We start from the raw sequence: 6439 nt of genomic DNA on the forward strand, positions 1-6439 counted from the left end.
ATGTTAGCAGAGCTGTTAAGCACATCTTTTGTGCACTCACAGGATACGTCACTATGTGATGCGCCCGACAAAATGTAATTTGCTTGTAAGGGCTGAACTTGGCTAATACATTACACTACAGTTCTGTTTCGTATGACAGACATTAAAACCCTGTCACACTCATCAGGTGCATTTGTATAACTGGCAAAGGCCCTAGATGAGAGAAATGCTTGGTTGAAAAAAGTTGAAAAAAGTTTATACACACTATTGATCAAGTGTAAAAAATGTTCAAACACTTAGTTATTACACAACAAAAACTTCCTCCTGTGCCTACATGCCATGACAAATTCACTTCTACTGTTTAGAGTGCATAATTCAGGGTGGCACATAATAACATATTTTTCATATAAACATAAATTACATCTCTTAGAGATGTTTGTATATGGCCTACAGCGTTTGATGATTTTCCATTTGATGGAGTATTGCACATTTGATTCTTTTAAAGTCCATATGTATTTGCTTAGTTCAGTACTGTTTTTATATTTGACGTTTCTGAATTATGGAATCAAAACGGAAATTCTGACAAAACTATGATATATCGCTCACGGTGATGTGCGTTAGAAAGTTGGGAAAAATCCTTCTTTAGCGAACTATATTACTTTGAAAAGCTAAAGGTTGATCCAAAAAAGGCTCGCGGGCAGAGTTGAAGCCTATCAAAATCGAAAATCTTACACTAAATGACTGAATTTCACGACTAAGTTTAACACTAAGATTTGAAAAAAAAATACAGTATCAAGCATTACAGTTTTTCCTGACATTTACTGAAAAAATGAAAATTATTGCTTTTCATTTGGCCGAGAAAAAAAATTTTACACTGAAAAGGTGTAACTCAAAATGTTGTTCATTTGAATATCAAATTCGATCGTTTGTATTGCCTTATTAAATGACTGAGTGAGCCTTGCAGAACAATAACAATCGGTTGTCCAGCGTCCTAACTGCATCAGACATATCGAATTGCATTTTGAATACGAAGAATGTCTTTCTGATATCAAATAATAATTCACGATATAATACAAGTTTTATGACAAATTATTAAAGTTTGATATTTTTCACATTTTTGATATATAACAGTACTCGAAGTAAATTTTATAAATCTAATGATATATTCTTAAAGTGTATGTAGCTGGGAGAAAAAGCCGACGATCAATTGAAAATTTTGACCTTTCATATTAAAGATATGGATTTTTCCCCAAAAGACCTATTTTGTGTGTGTGTGTTTTGGGGAAAAAATCCATATCTTCAATTGTTTCAATTAATCGTCGGCTTGTCATCCCACCTACATACACTTTAAGTATAAATCATCAGATTTATAAAGTTTACTTCGAGTACTGTTAAATATCAAAAATATCAATTTTTAAACATTTGCCATAAAATGTGTATTACATTGCGAATTTCAAAAAAAAATCAAAATTATTTGATATCAGAAGGACATTCTTCGTATTCAGAATGCAATTCGATATGTCTGATGTGCTCTAATGTCCCACCATAAATACTGTCCAAACGTTCATACCCCACCCCTTAATATAAAGAAAAACCAGTTCCTGATTATGACTACCAATATGAGTACACTGGCTTGAATAGACGTGAGATTCAATAAGGAGCACGGCCTCTTATTAACATTGCCATTGCAAACCTCATTTTATAAAGAAAGTATTACTTTTCATTTCTACTAAAATATTTACTGATCCAAATTGCTTCATTGTTGCATTTCTCCTGCAACAAGATGAAACTTAGAATAGTCGTATTTTATTCTGCCAATGATATATGTGACACCTTGGTCTGGGCGGACATTTTAAAAATGAATTTAGAAGAGCAGCAACGACACCACTTGCATTACATTCCAGATGATAAATCCACATCATATGCAAAATTTGAGGAAAAATGAACGAGTCAGTTTTAGTTTAAGGACTCGTGCGAATTTTTTTAAATTTTCAGAGTATGTAGTATGAACATGTAGAAATATAATCAAGTTGTAGCCCTACCTGCTCTTCTCCGAAAAAATAAAATGTCCTATACCTCAATGATAATGAAACCTAGGTGGTGACCGTCCACGTCGAAACGCTCGTAAAGTCGGCCCCTGCTCAATTTTGTTTTCTTCCGTGTTTAGAAAATATATCATAAGATTTACAATGATATATCATTTGACTTCAAACGATATCCAGAAGCGGAGTTATGGCTTGTTAAACTTTGCTCCTTCAGTAACAGGGCACATTATTTTGGTGCTTCATTATTTCTCTGTTTCCACATTGCTGGTATTACATATCAAATGGTCATAATTGGCGGTCACTTCAAATCATCCCCAAGTCAACGTCAGTAATGTCCTCTCATTGTTGATTGTTGGTTAACCCACCACTTGAACAGGATTTAGCCAAAGCAAACAAAGACTAGAGCTATTTACTTAACTCTATACATAAGTAAAAGCTTATTATCCTCTTCAACAATAGGATTAAAGATTGGCGTTTGACTAAAATGAGAAACATGTAGGACAATTAGTAGGTGCATATGCATACAACCTTTATGCTTATTTTGCACTGTAACTCGATATACAATTTGTCGACTTTACGAGTGGTTTGATATGGACGGTCACATATTTCGTGATTGTCATGCTGGTTAAGAATATATATAATTCATGAAGTGAGTTACATTAAATGGCGGAAGTTGGTAAAAAAAGGGTGAGTTTTTCTTTTCTTATCAAGTGTCTGTATTTAACACAACTCGATACGTATTTTATGTGTTTTATTATAAATAAGTTATTAAAATCTTAAAATTGATTGTTTTAATCCGAAATAAAAACCAAAATAAAATTATGTTAAACTTCCCAACTTTGAGATAATAAATGCATACCAGTAGCGTTTGTTTGTTTTATTTAAATAAAATGTCCCTTGGTAAACAAAAACGATGTGTTACAATAAAACAAAGACAAAAAAAAACCGCATCAGCATAAATCTTGGGCTATTCCAGTTGAAATTCATACACCATCTGGATAAAAGGTATGACCTTATTCTTCCAAACAGGTGGTGTGCATTTTTTGCTGGAATGTGACTCCATTTGAAATTCACACCTGGTTTGTATGAGATTTAGGACATGTCTTATGTGGCTTTCAACTGGAAAGGTCCATTGTTTTAACGGTAAAGTGTATTAGGTAGAAGTAATTGTCTCTTAAATTGTAGCGAGCAATTTTGTTTAGTTGTTCTTGTGCAGGATGCGTAACCCCATTTCCTATTTTATTACTTAAGATCTGAAGATGTAATGATTTTGTTGATAAAGCAGTATTGATGTATAGACGAATCCAACGAGCCAAGTCATTGTCAGGGTTTGGTCGGCCATAAACGGCTCCCCGCATGCACCAAACAGGTGTTGAGAGTGCCCAATTGGGTTAAACCCGCTTAAAATTCGACGTTAGATTCTTTTGTGTTGTAAACTGTCATCATTCTTTTGTCTACGTGTAACACGGGTGATAGAATGCAGTTTAAAATACCCTTCAAGGCCGCATCATTTCACATTTTAGGTGAGATAGCTTGAGATAGCTTGGTCCCTGTCGCGGCTATGGCTGCCATTAAGGTGTAGGAATGCGTGAAATTGGATTCGTCTATATATAAGATGACTTGGCATTTCAGAAGCATCCCTTGAAAAGAAGTTCTTCTGATATCCATCTCAACGTTTAAGGTTCATATTTGTAATACATCATTTTCACTTTTGTAATACTGTTTTTATCGAACAGCAGGACGGATGTATAACCTGCGGCTGTTTAGAAAGGTAAATATCACCCTTATTCACCCTTGTTTGTTAATTCTTAAGAATTATGATACAAATGTAGACACAATTTATTAATGCAAGAATATCCACAGAATACTAATACTACAATTCAGCATTATCATAAGATGTTACAATTTTAAATCCTTTGTTGAATGATAATGATATCGTGTTCACAAGATAAAAAACCGATATCAGTAGCATTCATCTTGACAAATGTTTGATCTATAACGTAGCGATTAAGTGTAATGCAAAGGGTTTCTGGTAGAAAAATAATTACTTAAACAAAATATAATGAGGAAGCGGAGTGCAGACTGTATGGAAATTTTGATCTATTTTAAGTGGAAAGTGGGAATCATATAATACCTGTATCATGATAAAAAACAAAAACAAAGCAGCAAAAAAGTATTTCTATTGTTGTATAATTGATGCGTTTGATTTCACGGCGGAACTATTGATAAACTTGATGTTATTTATTGATTTACATGTACAGTCCTCTTGATCTTTCCAAGTAAAAGTGGCACAATTGAAATTTTACCCTTTCGTTGTTAACGAAACATATCTCAAGATTTAAACAAGCAAATTGAACAGAACAAATGGAATTTGAGAGCTAAAGCTGAATTTATACTCGATCGCCGAGCGATGCGATTAATCGCTTTTTCAAAAGCGATTTGCAATCGCCGAATTTTGCGATGCATCGCCCGTCGCTTTTGCATTTATACTTATCACGGCGATAGCGATTGCAGACGACAATTAAAATATTCTAAATGCCACAAAATACATTTTTAAAACATGAGTTGCTGTCAATAAGTATTGCTTTGAATTAATTCATCACCAAAAGTTAAAAATCAAAAAAGATAAATTAATTAGAAAAAATAATAGATCCAGTTGGTTGTATATGATTGGTTGACGCATTCACGTGTCAAGCGATATCGCTGGGAAGTTGAGATTTCTTCAACTTGCAAAAGCGACGTCGTTTTTGCCTCCGCGATTTGAATCGATTGATCGGCTTGACGCTCTGGAAATGTAAGTAAACATTGAGCATGCGTGAAAATCGCTTTTCTGCAAAAGCGATTGAGTATAAATTCAGCTTTAGACTACGCCCGTGACGTTGATCTAAGCATCATGTCGCAACGGTATTTTCTAATTGCCATAGAGGGCGTTTTTTACTTGCACAGTTTTTTTGAGACAGGCTGTATATTGGCTACGAACGTATAAATGGTCTGAATAGATCTGTATGTATTGTGTCGTTCACCGTATTTGATATACGTACCAATGAATGTGTAAACGTGGCGTTAAATAGCGCTGTATGTGAAACACAGAGAAATATTCTAAGTGTCAATTAACACTTCCATCTTCAGATAAAGCTTAAAAGAAAAGTAGCAATAACAAAATCAGTGGCGTATCGACGGGGTAGGGAAGGGGGGGCACTTGCCCTGGGCGCATCCTTATGAGGGCGACACATTGAACAATTCAGCATCGATTCTGCGCCCTCTCCAAGTGATGAAAGTAAAAAAACTTCGCGCGCTTCGCGTGCGTTTCAGCACAAATACTCATTTGAATGATTAAGTCCGAAATTCACAAAAAATCATTATAACCAAAATTACGTCGTCAATCCATATCTTGGTCTCATATGTAGTGACTTCAATGTGCGATTAACTCTACATTGCGTGCCCTATTATGTAGAAGACGTATACTTATCAAAAGACCATTAGTAGTGGTATATATAAGTGTTGCTTTGAGGTTTCCTAGTCTAGTTGTAATATTGTTGGTAATATTAAAGTGAGACTGGTGTCCGGGATATACATACCAGGCTACCATAGTAGTAAATACATCCCTGAATCGAATTGTTGCGTGACTTAAGGTTAGTAACTATTTTAAACTGTTGCCATCTGGTAGCTAACAGCATCTTGCGAATGGTAGTGAACTTTGGCAAAAATCACATGATCATTTTATAGCGAGTGTGTAGAAGAATTCAAATATTACAGATGTCCTTTTGTAGGTCCTGTGGTTCTTGAGTTATGTTGTAAAGAAGGCTGAAGCAACAACACTTTCGTTAAATGTACGTAACTCATTAAGGGATCTAAAATGAGCGTTTATTGCGTTTCGACAGTATTTTTTGTGCGATATGAGAGCACCTCAGACCTATCGAATTGCATTCTGAATACGAAGCATGTCTTTCTGATATCAAATAATTTTCATTTTTGAAAATCACAATATAATACAAATTTTATGACAAATTATAAAAATTTGATATTTTTCAAATTTTGATATATAACAGTCCTCGAAGTGAATTATATAAATCTAATGATATATTCTTAACGTGTATGTAGCAGGGAGGAAAAGCCGACGGTCAATTGAAAATTTTGACCTTTCATGTTGAAGATATGGATTTTTTTCCCAAAAAGACCTAATTTTTTTGGTGTTTGGGAAAAAAATCCATATCTTCAATACGAAAGGTCAAAATTTTCAATTGATCGTCGGCATTTCATCCCACCTACATACACTTTAAGTATAAATCATCAGATTTATGAAGTTCACTTCAAGTACTGTTAAATATCAAAAATATCAATTTTTAATGATTTGCCATAAAATGTGTATTAAATTGCGAATTCCAAAAATCAAAATTATTTGATATCAGAATGAC

This window comes from Amphiura filiformis, chromosome 10, assembly GCF_039555335.1.
Source record: "Amphiura filiformis chromosome 10, Afil_fr2py, whole genome shotgun sequence".
NCBI classification, from domain to species: Eukaryota; Metazoa; Echinodermata; class Ophiuroidea; order Amphilepidida; family Amphiuridae; genus Amphiura; species Amphiura filiformis.